This window comes from Macaca thibetana, chromosome 3, assembly GCF_024542745.1.
Source record: "Macaca thibetana thibetana isolate TM-01 chromosome 3, ASM2454274v1, whole genome shotgun sequence".
NCBI lineage: Eukaryota > Metazoa > Chordata > Mammalia > Primates > Cercopithecidae > Macaca > Macaca thibetana.
Window position 1 is genome coordinate 64,496,053 of NC_065580.1, and position 25,887 is coordinate 64,521,939.

General features: G+C 36.8%; 1 protein-coding gene across 3 annotated transcripts in view; it reads right to left on the reverse strand.

The window, feature by feature from the left end:
• Positions 1 to 24,853, reverse strand: part of SEMA3D (semaphorin 3D) — a 194,356-nt gene extending 169,503 nt beyond the window's left edge. For all 3 annotated transcript variants that reach the window (XM_050785240.1, XM_050785241.1, XM_050785242.1), the window contains exon 1: positions 24,421 to 24,853. The gene's annotated coding sequence lies outside the window, so the exon portion shown is untranslated. The remainder of the gene's footprint in view (positions 1 to 24,420) is intronic.
• Between the last annotated feature and the right edge of the window lie 1,034 nt (positions 24,854 to 25,887).

Below are 25,887 nucleotides of genomic sequence, written 5' to 3' on the forward strand. Positions count from 1 at the left end.
CAAGTTATTTAATCGCTCTATGCCTCAGTTTCTTCACTTGAAAAAGGAAAAGGTATCACCCACCACACAATAAATCAAGAGAATTCAGTAAGAAAATTGTTATAAAGCAAAGAATACAGTGCTTGTCATCAGAGGGAACAGTAAACTATAATCTTAATTTCCAAAGTCTTGAAAGATTTATAATACTTCAAAGATCAGAAACGGAATCTGAACAAAAAAAGGCTATAAAAATGATCAGCATGATGGAAAAAATAAGAAAAAAAGAATCAGTCCAACAGAAAGGATAACAGGACAGTAGGAAATAATTAGGCAATTTAAAGATGAATTTTTAAAGTAATGAATAAAGTGAAAGATGTTACTTAAAATTTATCTGATCCAAGACAATTTACTATGAAAAATGTAAATTCATGGAAAATGGGCAAAGAAGCCCCTTATTTCTGAAAGACCTAATTCAGAAATCCAGCTTCAATCATTTAAAGTGGCTCCCTTATTCTCATTCCCAGAATTGCTTTCAACCAGCCAAATATTTCAATCCTGATTCAAGTAAATAACCAAGCATTTCATATCTGAATGCTTTTCAGAAACAGTAAGGGAAAGTGATTTTTGCCAATCTTGCAAACATAACTTGAACTGAGTAAAGTTACAGACTTCCATTCTAACAGGAAAAGTTTCAATTTTCATAAGTTAAAAATGTTTATTTTGTAAATGGAAACATCAATAACAACAGTAATAATCATCAATCTTTTTAGAATGTTTGCTATGAAATAAACTCTACACATCTTATTTCAGACTCTTTTGGAAGACTTTTCAAAAATGCTAATTAGTTTGCAATAAAGTTGATGCTCAGAGAAGTGTAGTGATTGCTTCAGGTCTTACAGTCAGTCAGTATCAGAGCATGGATTTGAATAAAGGTTTATTTGAGCAAAAGTATGTCCTTTTCATAATGTTGCTACCTGGGAGCCTTCAGTGAATAATAACTTGAATAGAGTCACTACGTAATATCATTGTATAATGATACCATCAATCACGGATTTAAACTAGTTATTTAAACTAGTTGTTATTGTTTGTTTGAACTGAAACCTATCTCTCTATCTGTATGTATCTATACATATATTTATTTATCTAAACTCTTATGAACTTGATAACCAAATTTCTTAAAATTAAAGCAGATAGAGAGCATTTTTGAACTGCCACTGTTTAAAAAATATTTTTTTGGAAAGGAAAACTCGATTCCCTTAGTCATTCTAAGTTCTCATAGTCTGAGCATCTCCACAAGCTGCATTTGATTTTCATGCTTAAAGATGCATGGATTTTTTCATACAACACAGCCTCTAAAGACGAGCTAATTACTTCATCTGGTGCTGAAGTGAAGAAAGTGACTTGACACAATACAGGAAGAAAACTTTCAGTGTTGTAGTTTATTGAAAGACTGAATGTCAGCCACTTTTGTGGCACACAAATTTTGTGTAATACATTTTATATATTACATTAGGATTTGTCTGGATAATGCTGACAATAGTAACTTTTAACTTTAAATATTGACTTTAGAACTTAGAACCTGTATAAAACTCAACTCCATTGTATTTGTAGCTGGTAAATACAATATGGTCTTTTATTCCAGGAAACAATAGGCACTTAAAGATATAAAACATGTATACAAAGAGCTGTAATTTAGTAGAATGAAAGTGCTATACAAGAAATATAGAAGATGAATTAAATAGTAAAAAAAAGAAAAAAAAACTTCTTGAGTGAGATGGATGGGAGATGTAGTAGAATCAAAGAAAATTTCACAGTAGAGAGAAATCATTTAAGCTAGAGTTTGTAAGTAGATAATGTTTCCATAGACACATAAGATATGGCATGAGAAAAGATGTGATGTAATAGTTTCATGTGGCTAAGATAAGCACGGACTAAACTGCAAAGTTAGATTACAACCCAATCATGACAAAGGTATTGTGTTTACAATGGATTCTGCCATTACTTGCAGTAGGCAGTGAATGACACCAGAGGTATCTAAACAAGGCAGTCACTGTATTTGAGTTTACCTTATCAGGCGAAAATCATGCTTCACCCACAGTAGTTTCATCACTTGTGATGTTGCAATATCTGAGTACATATGCATACCATTTCTCAAAAAGTTAGCAATATATTTCTTTAAACCCAATTCAGGTCATTCCCTTTAAATTAAGAAGGACATCAATTATTCCTTACAATTATTCTCATATAAAATAGGAGCAAGTATGTGGTGCAAGTCTCCATTTATGGAGAAAATGTGTAGTAGAGAAAGCAATCATGCATCTCAAACACTACAAAGTATTTGCAAAAGTCAGCCTTTTACAGAAATATTCAGAAAAGACACTAAAAACATAAGCAAGAGAAAATGCAGATGGGTTCATATGCCTTAAAAGGACATATATTATTCCTAACAAAATTATATAAATATGTACCTGAGTATATAATGTGCTTCATCGATTTTTTAATAGAGGAAGGTGCCAAGAAGATGGTTAATGGCATAAGCAGGTTTAAAAACCATGAGAATCTGACTTTCTTAGAATGATATTGTTCTTCATTTACTACTATATTTCATATACCTACACACATATACACATTAAAACATACTATATATGCACGTGATACTTAATGTCATTATTAGTTTTGCTTAAATTATGTATTTTTCTATACGATGTTGACCTTACCAAATAAAGTCTTACTAACAATGACAAAGGTTCTTAAATGCAATATCTTCACTTGATTAGGGCTTATGATGAAATGAGAACAGAAATGTGAGTTAGAAAACTAATAAAATAGTTCAGGCAAAAGAACATGAAGGTTTGAATCATGGTGTTGGCACTGACGATGGAAAGGAGGCAAGTTTTAAGAAAACTTGCTGAAGTAATTGGAAATAAAGAGCAAAGGAAAGTGATAATAATAGTAGCTAACATTTATGAGGTATTACTAAGGACCAGACATTATTCTAAGTTGTGAACACATATTAACTCAATCCACACAGTAATTTATTAAATACTCTTAATACTTCATTTGCAGATGCTGAATCTAAGGCATAGAGAGATAAAGCAAGTTGCCCAAGGCTACAAGCTTGTTAGTGACAGAATCAGGATGGGAATCCAGGTGGGACTAGGTTCACAGGACCTGCTCTGTATTGCATTAGGGATGACTGATGTGTAAAGGTCAAATTACTAGCCGTATGGTGCTGATAAAAACAAAGAAAAGAGGTTCAGTGAGTTGGTGAGGGAGAAAATTAAAATGAAAGCCCTGTTTTATTTTGAACATTCGATATTTGAAGGGCTGAAAGAACATTAAAGTGGATAAGAAAACATGAGTTTGAGGTTTTGTAGGAAGGTGATAATGGATTACAGCCAAAGCAACGGATCAGAGGTATTAGATAAATGATGGCATACAGTGAATGTGAAAGTAAATTACCAAATTAAACAAAATTTAACTGAAACAATGTCCTGAAATGAATACAAATGGATTGGCCTTAGAGAAATATCCATTAGCAAAGGTGGCTGGAGAAACAGCAGATATTTCATTAGACACAGGTAAACTGAGACCCTGAAGATCATGAAAAGCCAAAACAATATTATGTTTCATCATGCAGGGAGCTACATCAACTACACTGAAATGTCAAGAGAAGAAATGTTATAATAGGCTGAAACATTTTGCTTGAAATGCCTCATCTGGAGGTCTTGGCTGGTTAAATACAGAAGTGAGGCCAAGAGTATCTGGAAATATACAGAACAGTCAAGGGTGGAGATGTTCTCATGGAAACATAAAGCATTTCAACAGGAATGAAGAAAAGTAATTAGAAAGCTAGAAGGATAGGTGGTTGTGTTATAAATTTTCACCTTTGAATGATATAATTTACTGTGTAGCTGATACTAATGTTGGAGGTCTATTTGTGGTAGATTAGTAAGAATGTGACTTTGCCCATAAAATTATCTTGATTTACCGTGATAAATATACAGAAATATCTTCAGGAAGCATTATAAGCATTCAAGGTTTACCGGTAGAGACATACAATCAAAAGACCAATATATTTAAGAAGGAAGGGTGTATTTTCATGTCAAATCTCCAGTTTAAAAAAATACATCGAAAACTTGGGGAATTATGATTCCAGGAAGGATGGAATTTCCCTCTACAGGAAAATATCTACAACTGAAAGATATAATGCAATAAATAAATACATGATTTAAAAGAAAAATAAGACTGCACATCTGCTTCCTGATAGAATTATGATGAATACATTGGGAAATGTTTCTTTTGGTTTCTATTATTAAAGGTGACCACATCAAGAAAACATGATATTGTGTAAAAACATTATCTTTCTCTTTGTTCACATCCAGATATCAAATGGAAAATGGTAATACTTTAGATAAGTCTACCTCCCATAGACAAATAGCTATAAACAAAACACTAGTAGGGGTATTCTATACTGTTCCCATGCATATTTATGATGAAGACATATATTTTGGACTAAAGTGTATATAATAATTGAAAAGTTTGACAGAATTTTATACTTTTCTTATCATAGTCTAATGGCTGAAATGGATTAATCAACCTGTGGCTCTTACTATTTTTTAAAAACAACTACAACTATGTGGAAAATGGCCCATCTCCACCTACAAAGCCTACCCATTACTTAATATTTGGGTGGCTTGGTGGGGAGAGGATGCAGTCACACAGTAGTCTCAGGAAAGTTTCATCCTTTCTACAGGCTAGTCAGAACAAGTTTTCCAAGAAACATCTAACAGCAAATACCACTTAACTTTTTATCAATGTATGATCTAATTTTAATTCTTATTTTAAAATACCTCTGTGACTTTCAAAAACTTCTTTTTTACAAGTTAGTGTATGAGTGCAAGTTCTCTTCAAAACATGCCTATCCCTGGTTTATACTTCTTGAATGATGATGTCACAGTAAAATTAATAGATAAGAGCAATGTAAATCCAAGGGTACTCAAGCAAGACAAAGAAAGCCAAACAATGATTAACAATTTAAAGTTGTCTGGAAGAATTGTCTTGAATAACTTAAGTCAGGGTGAGCATCACAAAGGACACTTGACAACATTTATCCTGTAAAAACATTAATTATTTTACACTTACTTATTGAGAATCTACCATGTATTTATAAGTACCATAATGATAAAACGGTCATCAAGACAGACATGTTCCTACCCTAATAGAGTTCATGTAATAATGGAGGAAATAGAGTAGAAATAGGCAATTTCAAGGAATAAGTGTTATACTTGGAGGAGAAGCATTTGGGTCAGTGTGTGATTTCATGCTATTACTGTCATTATAGGAAGTACTTTACACAGGAAATTTCTGAAAGTTGCTGTCTGCAAACATTCTCTTATGTACAATATATAGTATATGCAATCATAGATATACAGTATATACAATCACATATATACAAGATAGAATTAGCATGTTATATAATAGGCATTTATGTATACATGCATATACATCGGTATATATGGATAGATAAATATAAATTTGTATAGTGTTAATAAATGGTACACGTGTATAAATGTACTATTGTGATTTTGCTGTTGTTGTTGTTGTTGTTGAGACAGAGTCTTACTCTGTTGCCCAGGCTGGAGTGCAGTGGCATGATCTTGGCTCACTACAACCTCCACCCGCCAGGCTCAAGTGATTCTCCTGCCTCAGCATCCCAAGTAGCTGAGACTACAGGTGCACACTACCATTCCTGATGAATTTTTGTATCTTTAGTAGAGACAGGCTTCACCATGTTGACCAGGCTAGTCTCGAACTACTGACCTCAGATGATCTGCCACCTTGGCCTCCCAAAGTGCTCGGATTACAAGCATGAACCATGGCACCCAGCCAAGTTTTTATAAGGAATATATTCTAGGTAGAGACCGTGCCAGCTTTATAGATTTGGGTGCTCATAGCAGAATAGAATCCTTCAGCATCTGATACAAAATTTAATTTGTTCATCTGGAAATGCTCATTTCAATATGACTATTATTTGTCACCTTGCTTTGATATGTGTCAAGAATTCTGGCATTACAGACTTCTTTCTAAATTAGTTGTCAATCTCAGTAAGAAGCAAAAAGTTTACTCTTGTGGGAATGAAGAGACTTCAGTTGTAATCTCAGCTCTGTGATAACTCAGTCATGTGCCTCTGAGCACACTATAACCAGTGTCTTAGATTGGTGCAAAAGCAATTGAGGTTTTTGCAATTTTTAATTTTAATTATTTTTTGTACCAACCTAAGAATTGGATTATGAATTACTCAAGCCCAGGGCAATTCTCTTCTGAACACTTAGCATTTATTTTAAACTATATATATAGTTTAACATATATATATATTCATGTTTAAAGAAATAAGGATGAAAAAGAGAAAGAAAAGAAAGAAAGAAAGAAAGAAAGAAAGAAAGAAAGAAAGAAAGAAAGAAAGAAAGAAAGAAAGAAAGAAAGAGAGAAAGAGAGAAAGAGAGAAAGAGAGAAAGAGAGAAAGAGAAAGGGAGAAAGAGAGAAAGAGAGAAAGAAAGAAAAGAAAGAAAGAAAGAAAGAAAAAGAAAGAAAGAAAGAAAGAAAGAAAGAAAGAAAGAAAGAAGAAAGAAAGAGAAAGAAAGAAGAAGAAAGAAAAAAAAAAGAAAGAAAAAAAGAAAAAAAGAAAGAAAGAAAGAAAAAAGAAAGAAAGAAAAAGAAAGAAAGAAAGAAAGAAAGAAAGAAAGAAAGAAAGAAAGAAAGAAAGAAAGAAAGAGAAAGAAAAGAAAGAAAGAGGCAGTAAAGCATTGAGGCAGGGGAAGGAATTCAAACCAGCTTGTGCTTAGTTATCCATGTAAAATTAAGAAATTAGACTAGACAATATCTCAGTTTGTTTTTTTATCCTGAAATACTATGAGTCCATGAGACAAATTAGATAAAAAATATTTTATCATTATTTTCTTATACTATGAGTCCATGAGATACACTAGAAAAAATTATTTTATCATTATTTTATTAATTAGAAAGATTTTCAAATAAATATTCTGAATCCGACAGTTTGTCACACTCATACTCCAATTACATCCAAAACTGAAATTAAACAAAACAAAAACCTTCAGATACTAGTTCTGTTAAACAAGTTTTAACAAAATGCAGCTTGTTGGAGAAATTCAAAAATTACTTAGTGGATATACACTAATTTAATATATTTAGAATAAAATTGAACTTTAGAGACACTGTTTTCTGAACACTAACAGGTTGTCTGCTACTTTCACAGGATATTTTGCTCGTAACATTCTTTTGAATGAAGATAACCTAAAGCGAAATGGACTGATAGTAAGGAGGCAAAATAGAGTCCTTAGAACATTTTCATAGCTTATTAACTTAATGTTACGGAGGTTAAAATGTACATCCTTCCATCTAACATATGTTTTAAATTAAATCAGTACTGCCACCTAAGACACTGATTTTGGATATCTTTGATTGAGAAAAGGATAATCTTCTTAAGTCTTTCTGATTCTAACAAAAATTGGAAAAGAAGTGCTGTGGTATCTATTTCATTATTTATTTAAACAAAAATATTTTACTGATGCTACATACAACTCAGGATTTTAGACTCTTTTCTCAAAACTCTACTTACTTTTTTTTTTTTCATTTGCAATTACAAATCAACAACTGTTGATTGCTATGCTAGGTATCTCACAGAATGAATATGAAATGTGGAACTATCAGTTCTTAAGAACTGGTAGATTGCTAGTGAGACAAAGTATCCATATGAAATAGTTTTAAATTTAAATTATTTATTTTGATGTGTGAATGTGAGTTTGTGAATGTAACAATAAAAATAAGTTCAGTATACATGTGATCTGATTTGGTATTCTGATGGATAAAGAAGGTGAAATGTGATTTGGTTTTTAAAAAATAGAATAGCACAAGATTTAAAAAAAAAGAGAGAGGAAGAAGGAATTCCTTTCAGGAAGAACAGCATGAGCAATGCTGGGCCCTAAATATTAAATATAAATGACAACAAAATAAGTATTCACTACTTTATTTCACAAAATAAATATTTAGTAAGATTACCATTGGTTTCTATTTCGAGTTCTATGATGTATGTTTGAAAGTTGCTGCCTGTACAAACCTATTTTCTGTACCTCATTATTTCAGTAGTCTGAAACAGTCATCTTCCTTTATCAGGAAAAAGATCATGAAGTATTTTATATACTGCTAGAATCAAGTCTGACCTCAGACTTCTATGTATGTCGAAAGATATTTCTTGTTCCACGGTGAATTCTGGGAACAATACAACAATCATTTCAAAAAGTATAATATCAGTGGAAAGGTATGGATCTTAGGGAATCTAGGTCCTGAGAGGTATAGAAAAAGTTCTATGTCAGGCAGAGTGTTTTGAATATAGAATAGGGCAAAATCATAAACCATATGACTATCAGGCAAAGTCTGCCATAATAGTCTAAAAAATTATTTCTTATAATTTCTCTGGTATCCTTCTTTTATATTATCACTACCATTGCAATAGTCTAGTCCATATCACATATGTGAAAAGGTTAATTAATCTCCTTCAAAATTATTCATAGGTTCGTCTTCCCAAGACACTAATTCTTGGGTTATTTCATTGTTCAAACATATTCAGTCATTCCCTATCAACTATGGAATAAAATCCAAATTCCAAGTCACAGCATTTCAAGTTTCTGCAACCAGCAGAACATGCTTAGTATATACTGGTGAGAAGACATCAAAACGCTAGTGTTGACTTTTAAAATAACAATGGTGTCAGGCACCAGAATAGATTATTTCTTTATATATTCTCTTTAAAACTCATTGCATTTTGGATGCAAAATTGTCATTTGCCTCTATCTCAATATATAAGTACACTAAAATTTTCTCAAATAATTAATAGAATAATTGTGACTGTGGCTCAAAATGAGCTTCCTTTCCACCAAAATACAATGTACACACTTGTGCATACAAAGTCACAACCAGTAGAAGACGGCATGTGACGAAATCATAAGAATATAAACCCCTAAGTGGATGATTCACTGCTGTAGACTAGGGCCTACTGGAAAAGCATGAAGGCTGAGAGGTTAGAGTTAATAATTTATGTGTATTTCCCATTTTAATAATAACTGGAATGAGCAAAGTGAGTGGGTCAGTGAACAAAGTCTATAGAGAGAAAAAGAACAGAATATGAACAAAGAGAATGTAGTGAGAGGAGGAGAAAGCAACCGTGATGGAGCTAGAGAGGGAACAGTCAGGGGAAGCCTGGGAATTATGGGGGCCTCAAAATAACCCACATGAAAGCCCTAGGATTGGTCCATCTTCCCTACCTGTGTTCAGTCCTAGGCTATGGACCTGGAACAACAATTGTAACCTTGATCAAGATCAACCTTTTTATTAGTGTCCTGGAACTACCCAGAAAACCCACTGCTTGATAGGCATGTCCCTTAAACAACACCTAAAGTTAATAATTTGAAAAAGGACACCTTGTATGTCTCCCACAAAATAATTAAAAATTAATATTGTTTATCTCATTTACTAAAAATCTCATAATCAAGCCAGCATATTTATAATATGTATTCACTAAAGTAATAAAAGTACATAAGGAATGAATGAATTTATATATAAAAAAGGAAAAATAAAACAAAAATGAACCTTGAATTGAATTGACTTTGGTTTTAGTCTTTAAAATTGTTTCCTTCTCTTGATTTGCTCTAACAAAATTATCCTAAAGGACTCATGGAATAGAAAATTACACATGCTAAAGCGGGGTGTGTGTGTGTGTGTGTGTGTGTGTGTGTGTGTGTTTATAATATATGTAGAGAGAGACACACACATACATACATAGACACATATATATGAGTAAAGGCTTCTTTTCCCTCTGCACTTGAAAGAGTACAAGAAACATTTTATACCAATTTATCTGCAAACATGGGGCAATATTTAATATTCCCAAGATGAATATTGTAGAATGATTATTTAGAAATCAATAAATAATTATTTGTGATTACTTAGAAAATATTTAGAGTAATTGTTATTTATCCTATCTCTAAAACATTTCACTTTCTGTAGATAGGGTTTTGTAAATTATTATTAAAATCTGATATATTGATGAGGACCCAAAAGCAAAAGAGACAATTATGGGAATAGCCTAATTTGAAACCATACCAAGAAAAGCACTCAACAAGTATTTTCTCATAAAATAATCAGAACATTATTCAGTTTCACTTCAACTTGCTCAGAAGCTGAAGTGACCTTCAAGTTCAATTTCTGGAAAACATCATCGATTAACATACTTTGCTGTTTCTATTAAACTGTATTCTAGGGAATGGCCAAGCCGATAAAGCAGCATGGAACAAAGATGTACTTTGCACATTAGATTCCCTACAGATGCAGAAGTTACTCATTTATCTCTGGGTTCTCCCTAAACTTGCTTCTTGAAGGATTCGTGCTTAGCTTCTATTAGGCAACTTGATTGCACAAGTGCTGTACTGCAGGTTCCTACACAGTCCTCTGAAGCCCAAATTTAGGGAGCAAGCATTCTGGGATCTCTTAGTAACTAGACAGCTCAAGTAGGGCAAGTTGAGCACTGGTGTGTGGTCTACAAATGATCCTGTCTCTGGGCATGAGACTGCACTATGGAGAATGTTTCTGGGCTGAGTTCCAGACCCTTGAGTGAGTGGATGGTGAATTAGGTCATTTTATTTCCCCTCACTTTCTTATGAGGGAGACTAAAATAGAATATTCTGAAACAGCAGAATAGTGAGAGCGTTTAACAAAAGATCCCAAGAGCAATACCTGGTTAGAAAAGGCACAAGGAACAAGGCACAAAAGAAACAAGGTAGTGATCACACAGTGGAGATAAACTGGACAAGGAGATGGGAATGAGAGCAGATCCAGCTTGGAAGGCTAAGTAAATAACTATGCATTGTGTTAAAAAGAGAGAGAGAAAAAGGGAGAGAATTGAACAATTGAATACATTGCACATTTGAGGGTGTATAACTGGAGCAAAAAATATGTAATATTATGAATCCAGTAGTAGATAGTTTAAAAGTGAACAGAGAGATGCTAGGAAATAAGTCTGGGAATTCAGAGTGGGGGTGCTTAAGGCTTTTACTACTTGCTGTTCAGCTTCTATAACTGGCTGATTCTTCTGTGGCAACTAGGATTAAGGGTTTACACTGTCCTGCCTTCTTCCTCACATCACTGTAACATGATCCATTGCAATGTGCCCCCAAATTATCCCTTTAAACACACTTCCGTGCCAAAACAGATGGGATATTCAATTCTAAAACACCCTTCTCTTATTAAAGTATATACTTGAAGTAGGCCACCAAGGGGCTGTTCTTTGAATGAGATGGATGCAACTCAGTAGATAAAAAATACAAAGGCAGGAGAATGGAGTGGGAATTTGATCTATTGTAATACACATAGTCTGTATAAGACAAAGAAAAAGTAACATACAGCTCTTGGAATATGCCATATAGCATTTGGTTTCCCTGTATTAAGCCATGTATTCCTCACAATAACTCTATGAGATTAGTGTTTTCATGAACTCCAATTAAAAAATGGGATACTGAGATGTAGAAAGTAACTTGTCTGAATCACAAAACTAAGAACTGACAGAGCTAGGACCTGGACCCAGGATGTCTGCTTTCATAGCCCATAGTCTTAGCCACGACACCACATTCATTTCCATACTTTAAAGCTTCAGTTGAAAGTTAAACTAATCAAGGACTCTAACACTTTTAGTTACTAAAGTGAGTGACTGCCTTTATAACTGAAATATTGAGTAATCAGGACTAATACCACGTGTTGAGCCAGGGCTCCTGGTGTGCTGAAATAGCTGGGACCCAAGAAAGAAGGAAGGGAGATAATATTCTGAACATAACCTCCACATAGATAAAAGCAGGTGAGGATGAAGGCGATGTAATTAAGCATAGGCTGCAGAGAAAAAAGACCAAGACTACAAACAGATCCTGTTGTTGATTTGTGTTTGATACCCTAAGGATATGTGATTTAACCCATGGGGATAAAAAATTCTTTTAAAATTGTCTACTTCTGGGCACTAGCCATGTTTTTTCATCTGTTTTTCATCAGTGACTATTATAGCACCTGGCATGTAGCAGGTGAACAATAAATACTCTTAAAGAAAAGACAAAAGGGGAGTTGGAGTTAGGAGGGCTTCAACAGCAATATAAATATATGGGAAATATAGGAGTGACATAAGCTTTGTGATAAGATCCGTAGCCCAAGTTGTCACAAGACAAAAAAAAAAAAAAAAAAAAAAAAAAAAAACAGATGCATTAGATTCTAAATGGATTAATTTCAATCAAGTATTAGAAACTGTGCACTCATTTTGTGCAATACTTGGTAATATGCTAAAAGAATATGGAAAAAAGATACCTAGGTAACAACCATTTGGTTTGTATCCTTTAGAAACAATCTTGTGGCACTAGAAGAAGTAAGGGACAGGGCAAGAGCTACTGAGGACTGAAAGAGATCTTACAAAGAAGTGGGTAGATTTGGAATGAAAAAATCTTTTCCAGGTGAGATTAAGTGGGTGTCTGTGGGGTAGGGAGTAGGGGCATCGGTTGATGGCTGGGAGAGTTGGTAGCAATAAAAGATATAAAATTATTCCAGTTGAAAAGGAAAATCATAGCCAGAGCCCCTTAGTGAAAGAGCACAGCAAAACTGTAGACCCCTATGCCTGGTCCATACGGCTAATGCTGGTTTGCTCTGCTTATCAATTTAGCAAATTTACAGTAGATTTTTCTCATCCTAATACACTATCAACTTAAAGCACACACATACTTCAACACTGTTTGTACCCAGTTAGTAAAGGAAAACTCAAAATCTTCATGTACGATTATTTTTTTTCAATATTTAAATTATTATTTTGTTTCTGTAACAGTATGGGCTAGATATGTAGAATAACGATTCTTTATGTAATATAGGTATGTACAGATGATATCAACATGCAACAGATTCAGAAATAAAAGTTCTATGCTTTATACTTTCTTTCTAAGAGACCATGCACTCAACTATCTTTCTTCATAATGTCATGTACGATTATTGAATGTAATAAAGGGTTGCAAGTATACAAAAGAATGATTGTTTGTTGATGTGGAGATGATGGTTTTGTACTGCTGAATACTAGGGGAAAGTAAGCCTGAATGCCATTGTGATTTTTAATAACTCGAGTGAAAGTGCACAGGATATGAAATGACTATTCACTGTACACTATTAACTTCTGAAATATGAATCAAAGTACTATTTCCTGAAATATGAAAAGACCCATGTGATAGTGACATAACCAAAGAAGGTTTCTAAACAATCAACATCCAGAGACGGGGGCTGGGATAGGGTGAGGAATCCTGTAATATCTTAACCCAGGCTCTCTGAAGGTTTATTGAGTACACATGTGTAAGCATAGCATTCCTTCTCTTTGCAAGTTATTCTGGCCAAAAACTTGCCCTTTTTAAAACCCGAACAATGAATACTCTCTGCCAAGCCTCATCATAGTGAAGTCTAAGTCAACAATCCCCACAGCTCTGTGAAATGTGCATTGAGCCAAAGAAAGGGAAATGTTATTTCACCCGTCTGTACATCCAGTATAAGTGCTTTTAAACAGCTACTTTACAGGTGATAGGAGTCAATTTCAAAATCTACTACTATAATTTCTTAATTTGTATTAACTTCCATTTCCAAAATTATAAATAATTTGTCTTACACTCTGTCATCATGCAGGTAATTTTGCAGACAGAATAACCTGGCTACTTTTTTAATGGCCAATCTACTTGGGAAGAAACAGATAACAATGAATTAAGTTATGATGGGGAACTATATAAATATATGAAGAAACAAGACCAAAGATAGTGTGGTCAAAAGAATGAATTTTGAATTTTAAAATATGTCAAGGATAAAGTTAATATATATAACTGCAAAAATATATAAAGAATTAACTCTCTGGTGTGTAAAGTCAAACCTAAAATCTTGTTAACATTTGAGATGGTTATTTTCATTTACAAATAAAATTTTAAAACTAATACTCTCATTATGATTAAGTATTCACAAGCCATCACGAAGATATATATATTGATAAAAGTTTAAAACAAAGAGGTAGACAACATGAGTCTGTACAAAAAAAGTGAGTTGCACATACTTAGTGTGCAAATTAAGTATGCATTTAAAGAATTTTAGTCAGAATATTATATTGCTTCATCCCTCTATTGGATTGAGCTAAGTTGTCAAGACAAGATCACTCTATAAAACATTTTAAAATTTATTTTGTGTAATGGAAACTAAAACCCAAAATCTAAGATTCTAGTAAGAGTCCAAATCATATTAGTCATATTGATCTTAGTCTTTTCAGACACTTGTATTGTTTCAGAAATTTCAGTGGGATATCACCCTTTAGTCACACATTCTGGGATCAGGTTCCATGACATTTTCCAAACAAGTTCTTGAAATGTGTTTTGTATGCTATGACTCATACAAACTAAAACCAGAAATAAAAAAGCATGCCTAAACTTTCAGCCATTGCTCTGGTATAGCACAAATTCAGCAGAAACTCCAGTTAACTGTAAAGCACAGAATCAGGTCATTATTAAATAAGTATAAATATAAGGTAAAAAGAGTATGACTTTGGTATGTATAAAAACTTATATAGAAAAGGGAAAACAACTTTGGGTCTGACTGAAGGAAAGCTTCCCGAGAGACAGTAAAACTCAATTAAAAAAAATTCAACAATTTGGAACAAAAGGAAGAGAAGGAATAATGTGTAAAGTAACATGTATATGCGTGTGTGTGTATATATGATATATACATATATGTGTGTGTGTATGTGTGGGTGTGTGTGTGTATAGAGAGAGAGAGAGAGAGAGAGAGAGAGAGACAGAGAGAGAGAGAGAATTGACATTTAGAGATATATCTGTGCAGTCATGTGATGTATACAATGTTGTATTCAAAAATGGATCACATATATCATGGTGGTCCCAAAAGTATAATCATGTTTTTACCGTATCTTTTCTGTTTAGATATGTTCAGAAACACAAATACTTCACACTGTGTCACAGTTGCCTACAATATTCAGTATAGTAGCATGCTGTATAGATTTGTAGCCTAGGAGCAATAGGCTATACCATCTAGGTTTGCATAGGTTAATTCTATGATGTTTGCACAATGACAAAATTGCCTAATAACATATTCCTCAGAATGTATCCCTGTCATTAAGTGATACATGACTGTATAAGTGCATGTATTCATACATGGATGGATGGATGTACAGATATGCACATATGTGTGTAAAATGTAATAGGGAGATAGTAAGATGGTAGCCATATTTGCTGCCCATTCTATATTGTCTGGAACACATGTAAGTCTCAGCTTCTAAAAGTTATTTTAGGGGGAGGCAGAAGCCTCTTGGGTATAATTTAATATTCAAAATTGTCATGGTCTATATATTACACATATAACATTTGATGGCAAGTGATTTTTCAAGCACTTAATGTGGTAGACGTTATTGAGATTGAAAGAGAAAAAAAGAGTAAGTAGTCACACAGTAATTTTGGCAAGAATCTTGGAAGCATAATCATCATCTAGAATTGAAAACATCTGGCACTGATGTGTCTTGTCAATATCATTAAAACAGCAAAGACAGAAGTAAAAAATGCACATATTTTTTAAATGTTTAAGATTTATTTATAGAGATGACTAATAAATAGCATTTTTGCATGACAGCCTTTAATTATAATCATCATTTGAATTCTGAATGTTTTTAATAATTCAAGTGTTATTTTATTAGAAAAATAAGTAATTACAAGAACAGCTAATTTACAGTACTTATTTATTATGATAGTATTATCAACAGAAAAAATGGCAGCAAAGTAGTAAATGGAAGTAGAGGAAAACATAAGCATTCAGTTGAAAGGCACCGATATGGTTTGGCTCTGTGTCCCACCCAAATCTCATCTTGAATTCTAATCCGAATTGTAATACCCATGTGTTGTGCAAGGGATATCATGGGAGGTGATTAGATCATGGGGATAGTTTCCTCATGCTGTTCTCATGATAGTGAGTGAGTTCTTATGGGCTCTGATGGTATTATAAGGGGCTTTCCCCCACTTCTCTTTGCACTTCTATCTCCTGCTGCCATGTGAAGAAGGACATGTTGCTTCACCTTCTGCCATGATTGTAAGTTTCCTGAGGCCTACCCAGCCATGTGGAACTTTGAGTCAATTAAACCTCTTTCCTTAGAAATTACCAGTCTCAGGTATTTCTTCATAGTAGCATGAAAACAAGCTAATGCAGTACATTGGTACTGGGTAGTGTGGTGCTGCTGTAAAGATACCTGAAAATGCGGAAGCGACTTTGGAACTGGGTAACAGGCAGAGGTTGAAATGGTGCGAAGGGCTCAGAAGAAGACAGGAAGATGTGAGAAGGTCTAGAATTTCCGAGACTTGTTGAATGGTTTTGACCAAAATGCTTATAATGATATGAACAATGAAGTGCAGTCTGAGGTGGTTGCAGATGGAGATGAGAAATGTGTTGGTAACTGGATAAAGGTGTCTCTTGCTATGTTTTTGCAAAGAGACTGGTGGCATTTTGCCTCAGCCCTAGAGATCTGTGGAACTTTGAACTTGAGAGAGATGATTTAGGGTATCTGGCAGAAAAAATTTCTAACTGGCAAAGGGCTCAAGAATAAGCAGAGCACAAAAATTTGGAAAATTTGCCTCCAGATGATGCAACAGAAAAGAAAAACCCATTTTTAGAGGGGAAATTTAAGCCTGTGCAGAAATTTGCTTAAGTAACTAGGAGCCAAATGTTAATTATGAAGACAATGGGGAAATGTCTCCAGGGCATGTCAGAGACTTCACAGCAACCCTTCCTGTCACAGGCCTGGAGGCCTAGAAGAAAAACATTTCATGGGCTGGATCCAGGGCCTCCCTGCTGTGTGCAGCCTCAGACTTGGTGACCTGTGTCCCAGGTGCTCCAGCCGTGGCTGAAAGGGGCCAAGTTACAGCTCAGGCCATTGCTTCAGAGGGTGCAACCTAAGTCTGGCAGCTTCAATGTGGTGCTGGTCCTGCAGGTGCAAAGAAGTCAAGAATGAGACTTGGGAACCTCTGTCTAGATTTCACAGGATGTATGGAAATGCCTTGATGTCCTGGCAGAAGTCTGCTGCAGGAGAATATCCCTCATGGAGAACCTCTGCTAGGGAAGTACAGAAGGGAAATGTGGGGTGCGAGCCCCCACAAAGTAATAGAGTACTGGCCAGAGCCTCCTCTAGGGGCACTGCATAGTGGAGCTGTGAGAAGAGGGCCACCTTCCTCCAGACCCCAGAATGGTAGATCCACCAACAGCTTGCACTGTGCTGGAAAAGTCACAGACACTCAATGCCGGCCTGTGAAAGCAGCCAGGAGTGGGGCTATACCTTGCAAAGCCACAGGAGCAGAGCTTCCCAAGGCTTTGGGAGCCCACCTCTTGTATCAGCATAACCTGGATATGAGACATGGAGTCAAAGGAGATCATTTTGGAAATTTAAGGTTTAATGACTACTTTATTGAATTTTAGACTTGCATGGGGCCTGTAGCTTCTTGGTTTTGGCCAATTTCTACCATTGGAATGGGTGCATTTACCCAGAGCTTGTATCCCAATTATATTTTGAACTAAATTGCTTTTGATTTTCCAGGTGCATAGCTGGAAGAGACTTGCTTTGTCTCAGATGAGACTATGGATTTGGACTTTTGAGTTAATGCTGAAATGAGTTAAGACTTTTGGAAGGCATAATTTTGTTTTTAAATTCAATAAAGATGACATTTGAGAGGAGTCAAGGTCAGAATGATATGGTTTGGCTCTGTGTCCCCACCCAAATCTTATGTTGAATTGTAATCTGAATTCTAATCCCTATGTGTTGTGGGGAGGGACCTCACGGGACGTGATTAGATCATGGGAGCAGTTTTCCTATGTTGTTCTCATGATAGTGAGTGAGTTCTCACAAGACATAAGGGTTTTATAAGGGTTTTTTCCCTCTTTCACTCTGCACTTCTCTCTCCTGCTGCCATGTGAAGAAGGACGTTTTTGCTTCCCCTTCTGCTATGATTATAAGTTTCCTGAGGCCTCCCCAGCCATGTGGAACTGTAAGTCAACTAAACCTCTTTCCTTTATAAATTACTTAATCTTGGATATTTCTTCATAGCAGTGTGAAAATGACTAATATATGCATTAATCTTATTGACACCAGAGAATGGTTCACTATTAGTAGAGTTTTCCACTATATAATTTAAATATACATTTAAGATAGTCTTTATTTTTTGAATACTTTTAAGTTTACAGAAACATTGAGAAAATAGTACAGATAAGTCTGCCATAAACCACATCCAGTTTTTCTTATTATTTATTGGTATGGACATTTACATTGGTATGGACATTTTTTACAATTAATGAATCAATAATGACACATTTTCAATAATCAAAGTCCATACATTGTTCAGATTCTCTTTGTTTTAATCTAACTTTTTTTTTTCTCTGTTCCAGAGTCCCATGCAGGATACTATATTACATTTAGTTGTAATATCTCTTTAGGCTTAGGCTTCTCATGCTGTAACAGTTTCTCAGACTTTTTTTGCTTATTTTGAGGCTTTTGTTTGTTTGGTTTTGTCCATTTGCGCTGAGAACTGATGACTTTCTTTGTTTTTGAAGACAGTTGTGAAGATTACTGATCAGGTGTTTTGTAGAATGCTACTCTAGCGTAAGTAATCTGATTTTTTCTTGTGCTTAGATTGAAGATTTGAGTTTTGGGGAGAAAGATCACAGAGGCAAATTGTCGTTTTAATGCAGTAATATCAAGGGCATATACTATCAACATGATTTACCACCCACTGCTGATTACCTGGATAAGATAGTGAGATAGGGCTCCTCAGGCTTATCCACTGTAAAATGCTACCCCATGCCAATCTTGCTTTCTAATATTGTTCTCCAATAGAAAGAACCAGTAATTTTTGGAGAAATGGCTCATTCCAGGACTGGATCAGGGTGAGCCTACAGCATCTTGAAATGCCAAAAAATAAAGACATGCTCACAACACACACACACACACACAATGCTAGGGGTGTATTGAAAAGACAGAGGAGCCAATTGAAAGAGCTCCCAGAGGCCAAAGCTGGAAAAATTTGAGCAATAAATAAATTAATTAAATTAAGTAGTACTGATTATAATGCAAGTATAAAATAAATAACCATGATAGTATGCTAGTATAAATAAGTGACTGAATAAATTAACAAGTATGGAGGAAAAGACAATTCTTCCATGCGCAATAATTTCAAGTAATGTATGTAGCTACTCTGCCCACGAGGAAGAGAAGCCTAACTGTCTACTCCTGAAGTGTGGGCTAAGCATGCTGACCTCCTTCCAAAGAGTACAGCATGGAAAAAGCAGGGGAGAAAAAGAAGGTAATCTTTGTAGCTTATTGAGCTTTGCAAATGAGTGAGCAAACTGAATAAATTGACCAGTGAGAGATTAGCATGCTAGTTAAAGATGACCTAGTTGATGGCTATTAAAATTATTAAACATGAACATGGATCTAAAGCATCCAAGATTAATAATGATGGATTGAAAATCATCACAGTTATTAAAATGCAAATATAAACAGTATAGTTCATTACAATGTCAGCTTTTTAAAAAGACTTACCTATGTATAGATGTTTAATTGTTTATATTATATATAAATGTCTACTAATCTTAGTATCACTCAAGTTTCAAAATAATCTCAAAAGTGTTGCAATTGTTTATCACTGTATTTCTTGGTTACAGTGAATTATTCTTTTCTTTTATTTTTTTTAGTTATTATTTAGGTATTTAAAGTTAGGATGAATTAACATGGACATACATGATGTATACCTATCTTTATTAATTGGATCCTTCTAAACATTACAAAAAATAATTTTAAATAATTTTTAACTATTATTTTTATATACTCTATCTGATCTGATCATTACACTATTTCTGTATGTTATGCATTATCATAAAACTCCCAGTCTCTCACAATTTTTTATGAGGGGTAAAATTCTAATATTATAAATAACACTTTTTGCTAAAATCTCAGAGAAAGTAAATTATAAACTCCAAAATCTTTAGTTTGACTTTTTCAGTCAATAAAAAGATTCAAAATCACTATTACCTATTTAAACAATTGGTTATACTTCAATAGTATTTAGAATTTGTTCAGCATTGAACAACAGGAAGGTATAAAAAGTTAGGGAAGACAAATTCCTACCCTCAAGATTCTTTATTACCTAGCAAGGGATCATAACCACAGAAAAAGTAAAGAAGAATACAAATGTTTGAAAATAGACTATTAGCTTGACAGGTATGGAAAATGTATAAAATTAAAAAGGATTTTGGCTATGTTTCCTGGAGAATGGGAATTGTTTTAAAACCACGTTTTCAGGCAGGAAAGAATGTGATCAGTGTTATTGCCCATAGAAAATCATCATTACTGTTATTGTTATTATGACTTATTCCACAAATGTGAATATTTGTTTCTCCTTTCAAGGATTATGTTATGGAGTGTTGAAATACTACTTTACTTAAGTACTCTGTGCAGCTCCAGGTGTTTAGAGGAAGAATAATAAGTTTTCAAAACCAGCCTATGGCTACTCTTGTTGATGAAGAAAATTATTTATTAATTGACAAGGATGATTCTCAAGGAACATGTGTCAGCAATGTAGTGAACTGCCCAGACAGAACAGCAAAGTTCAGAGTGAACATTTGCTTTTCCAAAATAATGAAGCTATAACAAACAACCTGAAGACATAATACTCATTAAACTAGCACCAATTAGAATGTCTTCCCCCTTGAGATTGAGAATTTGATATTACACAGGCATAATAAAATTAGTAATGAGTTAGCCCAGTAGCTCTATTAATGTAATAAACAGATACTGAGACACAGAGAGGCTTGCCAATCTCTGAAGTTATCTTCAGAGATACCTCTGGTTTATGATAACCCTTTTGATAGTTAACAAATAAATGTCCATGCAATGGAATGAGAGCACAGTATGAAGAATAACTGGAGACTATGAAACTTCTTGAATTAATTTAACTTCAACCCCAAGCAATATCCTTCTTAGTTTTGGAAAAGAAAAATATGTGGGAGTAAATCAGCTTGGTGACTCAAGTTGAAACCTGAAGTCCGGTCTGTTACCCTTTTGGAAACAGTAGAAGATGTGCTTCCTCTGCCTTTCCAGTTGTTTATATTCCTGACCTTCCCTGCCACCAAAAATAATTCCCATTCCCACGCTTACTAGTCTTCCCCCTATATAAAAGAGAGATTACAAATTCAGTTTTTCTTTGTGCATTTTCCTTCTGCAAAATATAAAGCAAATCATTAGTAAAGACTTACCTATGAAGGCAATTCTGGTGAAAGGCAAAAGAAAGCCACAGCAATTACTTTTCTATCTTTTATCATTAGTTTCTGCTAGTGTTGATTATAGTTTCCTGATAATTCCAAAACATTTTACATTGCCAGATACTTTTTCTTAACCTCCCATCTCAAAATGTCAACAGGAAAGTAACCAGAGCAAACTACAAAAGTGAACCAATGGTGCTGAAATACGAAGTAAATTCTTAGGTATTCAGGTTATGAGGACAATAAGTAGACAGAGGAAAACTTAACTAATCTCAGGAAACGTTCTTAACATAACCATGGGATTTCTATTTGATAAATTATTTTCTTTTTTTGTTCCCCTTTATGGACATTGTTAAAGAAACTAATAATTCCTACAAAGGAAAATGAAACCTATAGGTATGAATAGATCTTTAATATCACATACATATGATTCTGGGCTTATCAATTTGATGTGGTTCATTCTCATTCTCAACCATGAATTGCATTTAAATTTTTGAGTGTCCTCCACATGTAAATGATAACAGATACAGATACAGCATCATAACTGACCTCAGAAAGTCCTCCCATTAAGTAGGGTCACGACAACTTGCTTGAAGTTTCTGAAAGGAGACCCACACCCAGGTAAAACAGTTCCTATCTCAGCCCTGTCCCTTACTAGCTTATATTTGGGCACATCAAGCAACATTTTTGTATCTCATTTATTATCATGTCTAAAATAATAACTACCTAGCTTATTCCCCCATCAACACAACTTTTTAAGAATTATGATTCTTTGTTGAGAACATAAAAGCCAAAATGGGACAATACCCATTTATAACTCTTTATGTCTCTGGTTTTTTTTCTTTCTTTCTTTTCTGTTCAAAAAGAAAAGAATAAGAGAATAATAACACTTGTATCATATTGTTGAGGATATTAATTGTGATAAAGTTCACAGCATCTGAAACATGATAGGTGTTTGATAAATGTCTCTTCCCTTCTCTAGCAATTTTCCATTTCACAATTGGGCAAATTCCATTGGAAATGTTGGCAATCCGAATCAGTACTGTGTTAGTGTCTCTCAGCCCTTGACCCGACTCTTATCTCGTCCCACATCACCTTCCTGTATTTCCTGGCCTTTCCCTTCCAAGAGCCAAGGTCTCTTCCTATCTCCCTGACCAGGGTCATCACTTTGCGCCTGTCAGCGATGGCACCCCTGACCAGCCTTAGCTGCTGGGGCGAGTCTCAGAGACTCTTAAGACCGGAGTGGGTTAAAGCAGTGGCCAGCTGGGGCTGATCACTCCCAATCCCGATCTTCTTGCTCATTCTCCTTGCTGTCTGGCCTCGGAGAAGGAAAAGGAGAAGGGAGGGCATCACTGGAGTGATGATATGTGTGTCTTCTTGCTCATCCTCCTTGCTGTCTGGCCTCAAAGAAGGAGAACGAAAAAGAGAAGGAAAAGGAGAAGGGAAGGCATCACTGGAGTGATGACATGTGGCTCTCTCCCTTCTCCGCCTTTCACATTTTTCTTTCCACGTGCAGGACTGGGAAGGCTCTGACCGCCCTTGCCCCCGCGGTTGTCATGGTTACACAATAGCAGCAGCACCAGACCCAGGAGATGTCTCAGACCCCTCCTCTACCTCCGCCTCAACCCTTCCCTCTCTGTTAGGAAATCCTCCCCCTCGTCTCCGCGCGCCCCCACCACGCCATCCCCAGCTTGCGCACACATTCAGGAGAACCCTTTTTAGGCTAAACCATAAACTTCAGATCCTCTCCTCTCTTCTTTGGCTTGTGTAAATAGCACTAATTTAAGGGAGAAGTGGTGGGGTTTTGGTGATGAAATAAGAGTCCACGCAGAGAAGCTTGCATTTTATTACCGCTTCGCTCGAGGCGAAATCGCTGAAAGTTCTCCCGTTTAACTCCTGTCCCCATAACTCGGAATCCCGGACATTAGCGGCCCCAGCTGCTGGCGCGGCTCTGGTCCAGTACCCTGGATCCAAGAGCGCCCTGCCAGAGCGCGGTGTCTCCTCCTTCTGTCAATTTCCTTCCTTGCACTGGGACGGAGTCAAAGCAACTCAGCCCAATAGGTTGAACTCAAGTCATCAGAGGAGGAGAATCAGCGCCGAAAACGGCCCGTGCGCTACCAGCGTAGCCCATTAACGCATTAACTCCGGGATGGTTGGGCGGAAGCCGGGAGGAAACACCCGGGGGACCGCACTCCTGGTTAAATGCCCAGCACAAGTCAAATCCGGCCTTTCCAAAGTGAGCCAAGCCCACTACTACAAAGGGATCCCCCGAGTGTTTTGCCTTAACCACATTTCAGACAGCCAGCTCTGTGGCTGCTCTTTGACTCCAACTTTCCCTCTAAATCTAAAAGGATGCACACTTCCATCAGACGGAGCGTCGCGATTCCCCGGCGAGGAAAAAGGCGTCGCCCATTCCTCTCCCAAAATGCTACAAAAAAAAAACCACCACGCTTCCCTTCCGTCTTCCTTGCCCCTTTCGCTTCCCCCTAGACCAACAGCGAAAGGAGCGAGCGAGGGCGCAGATGCCCTTTGGTCAAATCCTCCCCGGATGTTCCCGACCAAAGCGTCTCCAAATGAACCTGCAGCCGGCGGAAGCCCGGGACACGTTCATAGGCGCTCTCCGCTGCCCAGAACTGGAGGGGTGGTGGGGGAGCGAGGAAACCAGGGAGAGAGCAAAGTTCCTGGGTGCGTCTCGGGAGGAAAACTTTGTGCAGTGCTGCCAAGCGGAGGCTTGGGAGGAGTAGGCTCCGCAGCTGCTGAGGCGGGGTGGGACTGCGCCTCAGGGGCCGCGCTGAAGCCGGTGCCGCGCTTACTGCGCACCGATTTCGCGTCTGCTCCCCTGGGCGCCCACTCTCTGTCCGCTCGCGGGAGCCTTCTCTGTCTCAGGACGGTTCCTTATCTCCCAGACCCTGCTCATCCACCACTTCGGACACAGCCACCCCCAAATCCCACTACCCTTGCGTAGCACCGCGGTCTCCAGCACACACTCCCACTGGAGTAGCAGGTGACCCAAACCAGACTTACCTGCTGTGAACTATTCTCTCTCTCTCTCTCTTTCTCTCTCTCTCTCTCTTTTCCTGGTGGCTTTTCAGGGAGAGAGGAACGGGATGCAGGCTGAGGTCCAGCGGCGCGGCGACCCGGGACACCGGCGCGCGTTCCTCTGAGCCGCAGCCCTGGCTGAGCAGCGGAACCGCCAGCAGCCCTGGTAGAGCCGGGAAGCTGCGGCCGCAGGGGCCAGGCCGGGAGGCAGGGGGCGCTGCTGCCTCCCCGAGCGCCGCGCTGGGACAGGCGGAGAGCGAGGCACCAGCTGGAGCTTTGGGGAGGCGAGGGTGGCGAGGAAAGGCACGCTCCAAACAGGAGGGCGGCTTTTAAGTTTGTGGTGTGACCGCAGCAGCTGTCCTGGGAGATACTCAGTCTTTCTAAAAAGAGGATGCTGAAAACGCCGGGGATTACCTTTCCCCTTCCGATCTCCTCCCCCAGCCCCCGCCCCCCTTCCACTGCGCACGCCAGAACTCCCAAGCGTGCAGAAGTTCATCTCTGCTGCGCCGAGGCTGCCAGTAGCATGGATTTAGAGGTAGCCCCGGTCGCGCTGACGGATGTTTATCAGGACAGGGCACCCTAAATGTAAAGCAACCTCCGACGTCTGATCTTCCTTCTAGGTGGTTTGAGGACCTCTTTATTTCCTTCTCTATACCATAAAACCTGTTAAGGGACCCCGTGAGGAAGAAACAGAGAGAGTGACCACAAGCACCGTCCTAAAAATGCTAATCCCACAAAACAATATCTGCGTTCCACTATGTAAAACCTCAGTCCATAGTTAATAGCCTTGACAAGGCAGGCATAGGGATGAAGAACAGGGATCAGCCCTCCATTTAGGGGCTGGCGCCCAATAAAGACAAAACAGAAAAAGATAAAAACGAGTAGAATGTAATCCTTTCTTCCTCTTTCCCTTACACCAGACCTACAAAGAAATATGCTTCATAATCTTTGTCTTCGGGAGGTTTTTTTTTGTTTGTTTTTTTGTTTTGTTTTGTTTTGTTTTTAGATTTTTGCACCCGTTATTCACATAATAGGAACTTAGAAGTATATGACGACAAGGAGAAGATCTAAGTTTTGATGAACCTGGAACCTATGCAATTTGAATGCAGGATCCTCTTTAAGAAAAAGTAATGCAGAAATATCTCACTTCTACCTCTTTAAGCAAAAGTAACACAGAAATATCTCACTTCTACAGATTCTGCAAAAATATATGACAATGTGAGCCCATGAGGCCACCGTCAGGGACATTATAAAAAGGCCTGTGCATTTGGTGAGCCCTGTAAGTCAGGCATTTTTAGCTGCGTGGTAAATCCTTTGTGATGGGAAATCCATGTTTATAGTCACACACCTTGCCCTTAGTCCCAAACATAAATCTGACATGAGGTAGAGACATGGAAAGAAAGCAGCCATGGGATCCTTCGTTTGTCAGCTTGATTTAAGAACACAAATCAA